The 14,797-nt window shown below is 37.9% G+C and overlaps 1 pseudogene; it reads left to right on the forward strand.

The window, feature by feature from the left end:
- The first annotated feature begins 5,895 nt into the window (after positions 1 to 5,895).
- Positions 5,896 to 14,024, forward strand: LOC109025848 (circumsporozoite protein-like; annotated as a pseudogene).
- The last annotated feature ends 773 nt before the right edge of the window (positions 14,025 to 14,797 follow it).

Consider the following 14,797-nt stretch of genomic DNA (forward strand, 5'->3'; position numbering starts at 1 on the left):
TTCTCAGTTTGTGCTCTTTTAATTTTGGGGGGAGGGAAGCCAGTCCTTTAAAGCAATCTTCAGCATGATGGCAGAGCCAAGGAGTGTGGACAGGTGGCACGGTGTCTTAGTTCCAGCAGCCACTCGGGTTTCTCTGGGTTTTCTCTGCCCTAGGGATAGCACCACTATTGAAAACATGTCTTTGTGACATTCTCTATGCCAGGAACTCACAACACATTTTCCTTGAAACTGATGAAATGAATAAAAATAAACCAAGAGGTGTGCTGTTTGTTTCTGCTTCCTCCTTTCTGCAGCCCTTCTTGATCATCTAATATTTTTAAATACATTGTCGATCACCAAAAGGAGCATAAGGGGTATATTGATTTGTAGCCAATGTATTAATAGCCAAGCCCCTATTCCTTACCTGTAGCTGCTGGGAAGAAAACCATTCTTAACACTCTACAAGGTCTCATCTCCAGAATTTGCACCTGTTTCTAGCTGAGGACTTTCTCTAGCAGCACGGGAGCTTGATACTGGGCATGAAGTGGGAAGAAAAGGTGAGGGTTACTAAGAAGAATCTCCCTGGATTCAGTGATGTAATTCTGAGGCATGCTCCACATAGCTTTCCATAGAATTAAGCCCAGATATCTAACACAGGAACTTGCCTCTTAACACGTGTGGTATTGGCTTTTCTATCTTTCCTGTTTTATTTTGTTCTCTCTTCCTTGTCTCACTTTCGCTGTGTCCTCACTCCTGCTTTAAGAATACCCAAACAAATACATTCATTTATTTTTTTAGACTCTCAGAACACAGTTGATAGTTGAACTTGTAACCTATGATAATCAGCTTGGATGCCATACTGAAAGGAAGATGGTGAACTCACCATGTCTAATTAAGATAAAATTTAAAAAATATATTGATTCATGTCCAAAGATTTAAAAAACCTAAGCGGCAGTGTTACAATTTCTTCTTTTTAGTTTACATGGTTTCTTAAATGCCTACAATTATTTTAAAGGAAGCCTTGGGTCTAGGGAAAATTGAGACATATGGAATAAATTACTAACCCACTTCTCCTTGAAATCCATTAGATGCTTGATGATTTTTCACATATACTTCTGAATTGAAAAGCTAGTTGTGAATTATTTTTATAAGCATATCCTTATGTAATATTTTAACAGTAAATTGAAGATTTAAAGATTATTCTATCCAGAGAATAAAAAGCAATTATTTCACAAGGAGAACATGTGTATGTTGACACGACATCTTAAAATCTAGATTTTAAAACAGGTCCCATATACTTTTGAGTCAATTAGAATATGTTTGTATCAGTCTGTCTACAGTTTTACACCTGTCAAAATGTACTTGAACTACAAGTACCTTGAACAATTTTCAAATTTATTATTCCTCTGAAAATGATTAAAATAATTAGAGTGAAATTCTGATTGGCATAATTTGGGAGAGAAATTATTCCTTGGAGATCAACCTCTGCCAAGATAGTTTATAATGACATTGAGACTTTTTGATTTACAAAGTTTGTTATATAAAAAATACTAAGACGATGACAGATAATACACACACTTTAATTAAAATTGTACTAAAATTAAATGTCTAAATAAATTAGAAGGGTACGTGGTACATCTAATTGTATATTTATATATTTCATTTGTGCATTTTATTCCTAGGGTTGCTTTTGCTTTAGTTTGTAACACGTTCTTATTTTTATGATAATGTAGTATATACTAAATAAAGAAAAATCAGGAAATAGAAAATGAAGAAGAAAACATTAGCTATTGTCAACCAAATAAAAATTGTGCAATCTCTAAGCACATGAACTATGTATTGTTTGTACAGCATGTACAATGTTTATGCTTCACAGGGTGAGGTAGAGACTGCAAAACACTGAACCTGGGACAAATAAGAAAGTAAGGAAATTGTCACAATATATTAATATTATAGAAAATGTTGAACTTAAGAGTTAAGATACAAGTAGTGAAAAATGATAGTATTTAAGGAGATCTAGAAAATTTAATCTATATCTGTAATGTGTGAGAAGTATTAGACTAATGCTTGTATTTCTGGATTGGCATCGATTTCTATTGAGACTGGAAACATAATAGAAATGAGGGAAAAAGAATTTAAATTGTGGATACTTGAGTTTAATACCTAGGAGTTCGAGAAATACATTTTGTTACTATCAAAGCAGTTGGCACAAGAGTGTACAAAATTCCCTAATTGTGTCAACGTGGAGAAGACATAGACAAACAGAGAATAGCAAAATAGAAATAGCAAAAAAGCACAAATAAATTTTACCTGTATTTTTACATAAAAGCCAATTAGAGTAGGAAAACATGAAATTTGTGTTTAATCAAAATTTTTCTCTTTCTTATAGTCTAGTTGATTATATTACTGGAAAAAAATTGAAGCATTGGTATGTTCACAAAAAGAAGTAAAATGTAAGGTCAAAACCATGGGAATGCAGGGAGCAGACAAAATATACCTAAACACCGAAACTGATTTTGCCCTACGGACATGTACCAAAATGAATGAGTGCAGATTCCTACTGTCATACATCACATAGGACAGTAAAGAAATACATAGCTTTTCCTAAGATAGGGCATCACACAGGAGCTCCTCCCTAAAGCTAGGATCAAAGTTTCTATCCTCAGTATAAAGAAGAATCAGAGGTAAATTAGTCCCATTTCACATTCCCTGGAAATGGCAAATAAAAATGACTTGAGATTGGACAGATTTAAAGAAATTCAAGCATTAATGATTTACAGCAATTAATTTAAATATTGTTTAAATGTGCAGTCCAAACATATGTCCAAACACCTTTGGGCCAAGAATTAATATAATGTGGTCCCAGAATGGTGGTGCGTTTAGTAGACTCACAAAAAAATTCAAATTCTCTTTGGCAAATTTTCTTCTTACTAATCCGCAAAAGTGCACAAAAATAATTTTCAGAGAAAAATAAATATTTGTCATTCAGAGGCATCTAAGTACACAAGGAAATGGTATACCACCGTTTGAAAGGAAAGCAGAAAAAGAGTACAAACAGATCCACAAAGGTTCATTAGTAGAAATATCACTGTTAGATTATAAAGCACATTTGCTTTCAAAAAATTTAAAAAAAAAGAATATATTTTTAGGAGACTAAAAATTGATGTAGAAAATTTGAAAAGTAGCTTGTATAAAAATATAATATTTTAAATTAAAAACTCAAAAATGAACTCATCAGATTAGACATGGCCATGGTGAGAGTTAATAAATATTTCAGAATGCATCACAGAAAATTTAAAAAAATGCAAAATGTGGACAGAATCATGAAGAGACATGGAAGATACCGTGAGAAAGTGTAGCATGTGTTTAGTGAGTGTTCTCATAGAAGAAGGGAACTGGGAAGGGACAATATGTGATGGTATTTTGGCTGAAAGTTCTCTAGACTTTTCTAAGACACTAATCCGCATATTGAAAAATTCCATGCATGCTAAGCAAGCTACAATGGAGATAAACCTACACCTACGTATCTCCTAGAGAAATAGCAAAGAATCAGGAAGGGAAAAATATTTCAATTAGTACTAGAAAAATCAAATTACCTTTAATCATATTGAAATCGGAAAGAATGAAAGGTAAAATAAAAAATATTATTTGTTAATAATAATAATGCCATTCTGAAATTCTCAACCAAGAAAAATATTCATCAACCTATGGCTAAATAACATATTTAGAGAGAAAAAACAAAGCACCGCCAGCAGAATTCCAGTAAAGAAACTAAAAAGAAACTCTGAAAACATGCTTCAGAAAGGTTGAAGTTCTGAAATCAAAGAATGAACACAGAGCAAAATATATTGTAAACATACAGGTAGATCTAAATAAAAAATTAGGTGTTGAAACAAAAAGATATTTAAAATTAGATAAGCACGGCAATATGTATGTTAAGAAGCAAATTATTAGGGCTGAGGTATTCAAAGACCCCTTAATTGTCTGACAAGAGCAGAAAGGTGAGTATGACTTTGCAACATTTTTTTTTTTTTTGAGGAGGAGTCTCACTCTTTCACCCAGGCTGGAATGCGGTGGCGCCATCTCCGCTCACTGCAACCTCTGCCTCCCAGGTTCAAGCAATTCTCCTGCCTCAGCCTCCTGAGTAGCGGGGATTACAGCCGCGTGCCACCATGCCTGGCTAATTTTTGTATTTTTAGTAGAGACGGGGTTTCACCATGTTGGTCAGGCTAGTCTCCAACTCCTGACCTCGTGATTCACACGCCTCGGCCTGCCGAAGTGTTGAGATTACAGGCGTGAGCCACTGCTCATGACCGATTTTGGAACTTTAATAAATTCAGTGGACATTATGCATTTCTCTGTTGTATCTATGAAAACAATAAAAATAAAAGTCATAATTTAAAAACAAGAAGACAGAAACTGATAGGAGAAAATGACACATTATATACATATATATACAACAAATTAATAAAACAAATTACGTATAAATGATCAAAGATTAACTTAAACCTAAGTAGACAATGTTTTTGTTAAAATACAAAGATTGGCAAAATTAAAAAAATCCGTCTCTATCATAGTTACAAGAGAGGCAACTAATATATAAATTTACAGAAACTTTGAAGTTCAAACAATACAGATACTGTGTATATATGATATACATACAAACATACTACATGAATATAATTTTTTAAAAAGTTGCTATGTAGACAAAATAGAATGTAAGTTAGAAACATTTATTAAAATAAGTTAGTCTAACCAGTGTGATAAAAGTTTTAAGTTATTAAGAAGATGTGATGACTTAAATGTGCATTAGCCTGATACATATATACATATATACACACACACCACACACACACAGACACACACACACGTAGAGAGTCAAATTATATAAAGCAAAAATATCAGAAAGTCAGTAGAAATGGATAAGCCCCCAAATCATTAGACATTTCAAACACACATCTTTCAGTAATAGATAAAAGAAAAAATTAAAAGAGTAAGTTTTAAAAGAAGCTAGTGGATTTTAAAAAGGGCAAATGTTATATAAGGAACATGAATATTATAATTCATGTTATTTTCATGTTCATACAGAATACTTACAAAAATTAACATTTTCTAGACCATACCACAAATTCAAACAATTTTCACGGAAATAACGTGACACAGAATATATTTCCTAAACAAACAGCAATGAAGGTAGATATCAATACAAAAAAGAAAGCTAGAAACATAAGTCTAATAATATTGGTTGGAAGCTGTTTTAATGAATATTGAAATATTTTAAAGGTGAACAGTCAATACAAATGAACCAAACACTTTTGTAAGGCCACTAAGATGCATGTGTAATGTGTAATGTCTCCTTTTATAAGGAGTAAATCTGTAACATCACCTGGGCTATTTGACAACTGCAAAGTGAATGTGAGAAGGAGAGAAACAGTGAGAGAGAGAGAGAGAGAGATAAAACCAGTAAAATAAACATAAAGAATGAAGGAGATAGCCGGGCGCCATGGCTCACGCCTGTAATCCCAGCTCTTTGGGAGGCCAAGGCAGGTGGATCACCTGAGGTCAGGAGTTCGAGACCAGCCTGGTCCAACATGGTGAAACCCACTCTCTACTAAATATACAAAAATTAGCCTGGCATGGTGGCATGCACCTGTAATCCCAGCTACTCAGAGCCTGAGGTGGGAGAATTGTTTGAACGTGGGGGGTGGAGGTTGCAGTGAGTAGAGATCACGCGACTGCACTCCAGCTTGGGCGACAGAGCAAGAGTCCGTGTCAAAAAAAAAAAAAAAAAAAAAGGAGGAAATAGTACCTGAAAAAGCAGAATTAAAGCAACTGAGTATATATTTAAAAATGCAAAAGCTCACTTTTTCAGAAAAATATTAAAATATTAAATCTAACAATTATCTAGGTAGACTGATGGAGAAAAATACAGAAAATGCACAAAAAACCAATTACCTGGAATTTGAAGGTTACAAAACGTAAGCAGTTGTAGGTTTTAAATAAGAAATGACTTTGAGTTCAACCATGATGGGGTATATTGAAAAGAATCTCTCAGAAAAAAAGAAAAACTGTTATAAAGCTATGTACAAAATGTTAAGCGCTATTAAAGTCTTCCAATTCTACCAGTTATGGAGTTATTGGTCTTGGACTAACTCTCCTGAAAAGAAAAAAACCTAACCAAACAAAACAAAACCTAAAAACCTGGATAAAATGGCCTACCGTGGGCACTGGCAATGCAACCAAGCAGGTAGGACATGGGTGCTACTTTCTCTTTGTCAGAACACAAAGCATTCATACACTCTTCTCACCCTCACTCTCACCTTTTAATCTTAGATCTACTATTAAGTGTATTCAACATTACTATCAATCCTTTGGTCAAAATTTCTTTACTCACATTTTGCTTGATGCACTTGGATAGACTGTTCAAGAAAGTGTGAGTATTGAATTCCTCAAACTCTTGCATATTTAAAATTACATTTTTGAACCTTGATGCTTGAAGTGTAGCTTGGGTAACAGGTGGGCTTTAAGCCAATTTTGGCATGCAAGGGGTTGAGTTTATTAGGCATCAGCACCTCTGAAAATCGTGGGGATGCAGGCTTAATTTCAACACTATTCTAAATACTTGAAAGATATATAATTCTTTAATAAACTCCTTTGTCTACAAATGGTTCACATTAACTCAATATCCATGATTAAACATCTATAAAATCAAGGCACTGTTATTTAGTGGAGACTTGCTGGCTATTCTATGAGAGGAGGTATTGTTATTGTAATCTCATCCTCTCATAAAAGTGTATCATATTACTCATAACTAGCCCTTCATATTCTATTTCTATTTTGGTATTTTAAAATAAGATATCTTTGAAACTCTTGAATTCAAATAGAGAATCTGAATAGTTTTTAAAATGTCAATGAAATGCCATTTCTTCATGCTTCAACAACTGAAAATTGACTAAAGTGCTTCTCTTCAAACTTTCTGAAACATTTTTTAATCTAAATTCTAAGAACGATCACAATAGGTTTCAACCACAAATGTGAGAATATTGTAAATGTTCGGGTGGAAAAATTTTTTAAATAATTTTGTAGTAATTTTTTAATCATAGTGACAGTGTGCTAATTTTTTTAAGTCAAATATTACTGTAGACATTTAAGTCAAGATTCTAAGAAACTGTTCTAAAGTCCAAAATTTAGTTTCATATACAATGATATTATATATATATTTGCATATAAAATTAATATATGTGAGCCATGTTTCAAATAGTTGAGAGATTATATCAAAGATTCTTGATTATATAAAATGCCAATTACTTATAGGCACACGTGCTTTAAATAATTACAAAGGCAGCTGTGGTTGATTCTACTGTTGCTACTGGCATTTATATGGACATACTATTATGGTCTGAAGAATATTTAGGCAAATTTATCCCTCATACGATCAGAAAAACAATGCACGATAGTTTATATCTGAAAGGAAAAAAATCTTTATATGGTTCTGAAAGCCTAAATCATTAACAACTTGGATAATAATTAGCATAAAAATACACAAACATGCCCTCTTCCTAGCAGTAAGTACAGAGCGACAACAGAATCAAAGCATGTGGCTATGTGCATGTTTATATTTCAAGACGCAGAGCACTCTATTCCTCTTCTCTGCCCTTTCTAGATGGCACAATTCCTCATGAATCTAAGTGCTGTCATAGGGTGGATTAGGGTGACCTGCCATTTGTATGCAACCGATCTCTATTTTGGAAGTAATTAATGTAAAAATATATTTTTGAAAGATAATTTCAAATTTCAGGGCAAACTAGCATGGTTTCACCCTTTTTCTTTGTAACATTTTTTCTAAGGTTGGAAAAGTAAGGTAGGCTTTAGTACAATTTTTAATAACAAGTTTTCAAAGTGAGACGCAAAATGGTGGCGCCAACACATTTCAAGTCTGCTACATTTTGAATACACTTATTGGAGAAAAGACCTTCTCATCATTTTTCTCTGACAGGAAAGGAAATAACATGTACAGTTGACCCTTAAGCAACACCGAGGTTGGGGTGCTGGCCCCCCTGCACAGTAGAAAATCCACTAAAACTTTGACTCCTCCAAAACTTAACTACTAATAGCCTACTGTAAGCCTTACAAATAACACAAGCAGTCAATTTACACATATTTAATGTTATATGTCTTATATACTGTATTCTTAACAAACACGCCAGAGAAAAGAAAAAGAAAATCATAAGGAAAATATATTTACTAGTTATTAAATGGAAGTAGATAATCAAACAGGTCTTCATCCTCATCCTTTAAATGGGCAGGGTGTGGAAAAGGATGTAGAATTTTTGGTTTTGCTAAGTGGACCCGCACAATTCAAACCCCTGTGGTGCAAAGACCAACTGTATAGCCACTGAATAGCAATTTATTTCTAGAAATTAACCTCACTAAAATATTCTTAGAAAGATGCCAAGAAAAAAATGAATAAGTATTTTTGGTACATCTATTTCATCATTTCATTTCCTCATTTCATCATTTCATTTCATCCTTTCATTTCATCATTTCATCTCATCATTTCATCATTTCATTTCATTTCATCATTTCATTTCATCATTTCACCTCAACATTTCATTTCATCATTTCACTTCATCTCATTTCATCATTTCATGATTTCATCTCATTTCATCACTTCATTTCTTCATTTCATCATTTCATCTGAACATTTCATCATTTCACTTCATCTCATCTTTTCATCATTTCATCTCATCATTTCATTTCATCTCATCTCATCTTTTCATCTCGTCATTTCATTTCGTCATTTCATCTTTTCATCCCATTTCATTTCATTTCATCATTTCATCAATTCAACATTTCAATTATTTCATCATTTCATCAATTCAACATTTCAATTATTTCATCATTTCATCATTTGACTTCATTTCATCATTTCATATTTCATCATTTCATCTTTTCATTTCATCATTTCACTTCGTCATTTCATTTCATTTCCTCATTTCATCATTTCATTTCATCCTTTCATCATTTTATCTCATCATTTCATCCTTTCATTTCATTATTTCATCATTTCATCTCATCATTGCATTTTGTCATTTCATTTCAACATTTCGCTTCATCTTATCATTTCATCTCATGATTTCATCTCATCATTTCATTTCGTCTTTTCATCTCATTTCATCATTTCATCTCATTTCATTTGATCATTTCATCAATTCATCATTTCATCGTTTCATTTCATTATTTCATCATTTAATCGTTTCACTTCATTTCATCATTTCATATCATTTCTTCATTTCATCATTTGATCTTTTCATTTCATTTCACCATTTCATGATTTCATTTCACTTCATTTCATTTCATCATTTCATTTCATTTCACCATTTCATCATTCCATCATTTCATTTCATCCTTTCATTATTTCATCGCATCATTTCATCTCATAATTTCATTATTTCACTTCATCTCATCATTTCATTTCATCTCACGATTTCATTTCATCTCATCATTTCATCACATTTCATCTCATCAATTCATCTTTTCATCTCATTTCATTATTTCATCTTTTCATCTCATCATTCATCATTTCATTTTATCAATTCATCATTTCATTTCATATTTCATCATTTCATCATTTCACTTCATTTCATTCCATCATTTCACATTTCTTCATTTCATATCATTTCATCATTTCACTTCATTTCATTTCGCCATTTCATCAATTCATTTCATTTCATCTCATTTCATTTCATTTCACTTCATCTCTTCATTTCATCTCATGATTTCATTTCATCTCATCATTTCATCTTTTCATCTCATTTCATTTAATCATTTCGTTTCATTTCACCATTTCATCTCGTCATTTCATTTCATTTCATCATTTCATCAATTCATCATTTCATTTCATCATTACACTTCATTTCATCATTTCATTTTATTTCATCATTGCATATCATTTCTTCATTTCATCATTTCATCTTTTCATTTCATCATTTCATCATTTCATTTCATCAGTTCACTTCGTCATTTCATTTCATTTCCTCATTTCATTTCACCATTTCAGTTCATCATTTCATCACTCCATTTCATCATTTCATCATTTCATTTAATTTCAGTGATACATGTATTTAAGTGCTAATGTGATGCCCAGGAGACACCCTATTTCCCTTTGTAAAACACCTCCTTCAACAAAAGGCAACCTCTCATGGCTGGCTAAGTCTACAGGGATACCAGCCTCTCTTCAACCACCCAATTTGATTTAGAACCTCAAACAGCACCTCAGTTTCATAAAAACCTAAAACATAAAACACAACACTTGGTTGTAAGTGAGCCAACAGTTTGTCTCTTTCTCTGCCCAAGGCTTAAGGCCGTGTCTCCCCAACTACGTTCAGTGGAAGAAAAGATCCCCTGGACAAATAAGTTTGAGAACTGTTGTTGCAGGACTTCTCAGAACCTTTAAAACACAAATCCTCATCCGGAGGGATCTTCAGGAGGGAGATGGCTGATGCAGCACAACTTTCTTTCACAGGAGCATCCTGCAGAATACAGTATGAGATGCAGAAAGGCTGCATTGAGTCTTTTTAATGGCCCGGGCCTTGGTGGGGGTGGGGTAGGAGCTCTCCAGATAGCATCTAACTAGTAGGAACATTCAGGTTGCTTTTTTTTCCCTTATTGGCAAACCTGTGTGTGCACCATGAATGAAGCTGATCTCCCTTATCCATATCAAAACTAAACCCAAATTAATTGGCTAAATTGGGAATCAACACCTCCAGGAGCTACATGGAAGAAAGCCCCACCACACTTTAAAGTAGCTTACCTCATATTTGACGAAAGCAAAACGCTTATGACCAGTATGCTGCTAATACAAGTCTACAGATAACGCTGTATGAAAAATTAGTTTTCCCAATCATAGCTGGCATAGTCCACATTTTGCATTACACTTTCCCCCCTTGTTTTAAATTTTAAACACAGGTCTTTTTCTCTTCTTTTTTTAAATTTTAATTTAATTATACAAGACAGAGTCTCAGTATGTTGCCCAGGCTGGTCTTGCACTCCTGAGCTCAAGCGATACATCCGTCTCCGCCTCCCAAAGTGCTGAGATTACAGGCCTAAGACACTGTGCCCGGCCTTAAACACAAATCTTAATTCATTCTTACAGTTATCCTGAGGTTAGAAAAATGGAAGGGGAAGAAAAATGGCAAGCAGGTAGGTTGACTTTGGCTTCATTATTTGGAAGGACAGTTTGCTCAGTTAAAACACACTACTGCCCACAAAGGCCAAGACAACAGAAAAATACAGACATATAAATAGATTTTATATGTGACAGCAGTTTGAATGGAGACTTTTTCAATGCAAATGAAAAACAGCTGTGCTTGGGAATAAATGACAACGAATTTTTTTTATCTCAACAGCTGTCCTGAGAGCACGTCTCTACATCTCTACCTGCATTCTGGAATCAGGGAGAAAGCCAAAACAGATGACAAGACACTAGATCAGCCGTGTCCAACCCTTTTACTACAAGGACTTTTCCGCCTATCTGTGGTGGTGGGTATCATGAAAATTATGCACAAACTTTTTTTTTTTAAGCTCATCAGCTGTCGTTAGCATTAGTGTATTTTATGTGTGGCCCAGGAGCATTCTTCTTCCAATATGGCCCTGAGAAGCCAAAAGACTGGACACCTGTGCACTAGATCAAAAGGCTACTCCTTCTGGAAGCAATTGTAAAGAATTTCTGACATTATCTTGACATGAAAACCAATGGATAGTGGGACAGAATGCAAAATCTTCAAGAATTTTTCTTGTTGGTTTTTTTTTGTTTTTTTTTTTTTTGAGTCAAAGTCTTGCTCTGTGGCCCAGGCTGGAGTACACTGGTGAGATCACAGCTCAGTGCAGGCTCAAGTGCTCCTTCCACCTCAGCCACAGTAGTAGCTGGGACTATAGATGTGCACAACCACCCCTGGCTAATATTTTATTTTTTGTAGAGATGGGGTCTCACTATATTGTCCAGGTTGGTCTCAAACTCCTTGACTCAAGGGATCCAGGACAGGATAACAGGTGTGAGCCAACACACCTGGCCATGTGCATGAACTTTTAAGACAAACACAAGGCCCCACAAAAGTTAAGGTTTTCCTACCTAATTTCCAGGGGATCTTTTGGTGCAAAGCTGAGAAGCCCTTAAAAGTACACAGACAACTCCAAAGATTCAAAAGAGTTCATTCGGGGTGAGCCAGCCCACTGGGCAGACTGACCTTCAAAAAAGGCCCACCCATGACACACACCAGATGGCTCTCCAAGAATCTCTTCAGTCCTCAGGGTCCCTAAGGTACTGGACAGAGCTAGGAAAGCAAAGCCATTTGCTTCTCCCTGCAGGAAATCCCTAGAGGTCAAGACCCCACAATCAGACGAGGATGGAGTGGTTCACCCTCAGTCAACAGGCCAGACTCAAGGTGGTATAATGTCTTAACCAAGGATGCAGTCCTCCAGGTCTGACTCCCAACTCAGTTCTCCTTTAATAACCACACTTTGTTAATTCTCCTTAACAGGAGTTCCTGACAAGTCAGTTCTCCCTCAGACCTTCAGTGGCCTCATCTAGAAGATCAGAGGGCTGGATCAGATGGAAATTCGGGGAGTAAGGGAATGTCGGCACGCAGCCCACCTCCCCCAAGGGACCCTGGAGCCTCCTTCCCAGTTCCCACCATGCACCCGCCCCACAAATCCTGCCCAAGGTGAGGGCTGGTCCCGGGTCCTCCGGCTGCCGCAACAGCGATGGAAGGAGGGAGGGGAAGCCTCCAAGGGCGCGACACAGGCTCAAGGATGCAACTCGGCCAGGAGTGAACTGGGGACCCGAGGGAGGTATCCGGGCTGCTCCTTTAGCCCAGCCCGGGTCCCTGAACCCCTTACCTCCAGGGTCCATATCTCCTGCTGGGTGAGGCCGTTGGACACAGCGCACTTGGTGCGCAGCCCGTGCAAGTTGCCGATGGAGATGCCGATGAGCTTCTGGAGCTGCCCGCACTGCTGCAGCACACGGCTGGCCGCGGCCCCTGCGCCACCCTCCGCGGCCACCCCATCACCCCCGCCCCCGCCCTCCTTCTTCTCTCCCATAGCCTCCCCGTGCAGCGCCGCTCTATGCAGGCCACAGCGGCCAAGGCGGGGAGCCCGGGGCGTGGGCGCCTAGGCAAGGAACCCCGGAGCCGGGAGAGCTGGACCAGGAGCGCCCCTCGGCAGTGCCCTTACCAGGACGCCAGTAGAGCTGGCAGCCTAGTCTGCCGCTCCCGCCCTCAGAGCCGCGGCGGCGGGGACAAAAAGCCGCGGCGGCGGGGGCAAAAAGCCTAGGCGGCAGGGGAAAAAGCCGCGGCGGCGGGGGCAAAAAGGCGCGGTGGCTGGGGCAAAAAGCTGCAAAAAGCACGGCTGCGGGGGCAAAAAGCCATGGCGGCGGGGGAAAGAGTCGCGGCGGCGGGGGGAAAAAGCCGCGGCGGCGGGGGCAAAAAGCCGCGGGGGCAAAAAGCAGCGGGAGCGGGGGCAAAAAACCACAGAAAGCCGTGGTGGCGAGGGGAAAAAGCCGCGGTGGCAGGGGGCAAAAAGCTGCAAAAAGCAGCGGCGGCAAAAAGCTGCGGCGGCGGGGGGCAAAAAAACCGCGGCGGCGGGAGGCAAAAAGCCGCGGCGGCGGCAGGGGGGCAAAAAGCTGCAAAAAGCCGCGGCGGCGGGGACAAAAAGCCAGGGCGGCAAAAAGCCGCGCTAACGGGGGTAAAAAGCCGCGGCGACAAAAAGCCGCTGAGAGGGAGCAAAGAGCCGCGGTGGCGGGGAGCAAAAAGCCAGGGCGGTAAAAAGCCGCGCTAACGGGGGTAAAAAGCCGTGGCGACGAAAAGCCGCTGAGAGGGGGCAAACAGCCGCGGCGGCGGGGGCAAAAAGCTGCAAAAAGCCGCGGAGGCGGGGGCAAAGAGCCTCGGCGGCAAAAACCAGCGGCGGCGGCGGGGGCGAAAAGGCGCAAAAAGCCGCGGCGGCGTGGACGAAAAGCCGCAAAAAGCAGCGGCGGGGCCGGGGCAAAATAGGAGAAATGAGGTAGGAGGCCGGCACAACTTGGCATTGCTGGAGTGTGATGTGATAGGAAAAGTGCAGCCGAAGACAAAAAAAGATGTAAGTAGGGTTGACTCAGTGCAGCTAAGAACCCAGATGTTATCTCGAGGGTATTAACTAATAAGCAGTGTAAATCAGAATGGCACATTCTGATTTGTTTTTTGTATTCACATTTGGCAAACATAGATACTGTTTGAAGAGAGGAAAGTCAGTAGATAGAGGTAACAAACTTAAATATGTGCCAAGTCTAGAAACAAGAGACTAGGGGGATAAGGACCTTTCAAAAGAAAATGCAAGATTTGAAAACTGATTGGCTGGGGGATGAGGAAAAGGCACGTCTTTAAGGTCAATCCCTGTTTTGCTTTAAGTTGTTACGGGGTGCTTTTATCACATATTGTAGAATATGTCATTTCAGTTTTGAACATCTTGAGTTAAATTGTCCTAACATATTTTATGAATTTGATTTTCTTCCCTGGGAAGCTAATATTTCAAAAACTTAAAGAGTATAGATTTCCAACTTGTATCCAATTTATAAAACTATCTCTAGGCTGCTGGTTTCAGGAGGAGGCTCAGGAATATTCTATTTGCAGAGAATATATCAGGAGTTAACAACAGCGTCAATATTTGTGGACGACCAGTTAACTAAGCCACCTCTTAGTGTATTTAGATGGGAAATCTTAGCTGACGATATTCAATAATGAACCAACAGTGACTAAAAAATTCAATATTTAAGTATATTTCATTGCAA

The sequence above is a fragment of the Gorilla gorilla genome, chromosome 11 (assembly GCF_029281585.2).
Source record: "Gorilla gorilla gorilla isolate KB3781 chromosome 11, NHGRI_mGorGor1-v2.1_pri, whole genome shotgun sequence".
Taxonomy (NCBI): Eukaryota; Metazoa; Chordata; class Mammalia; order Primates; family Hominidae; genus Gorilla; species Gorilla gorilla.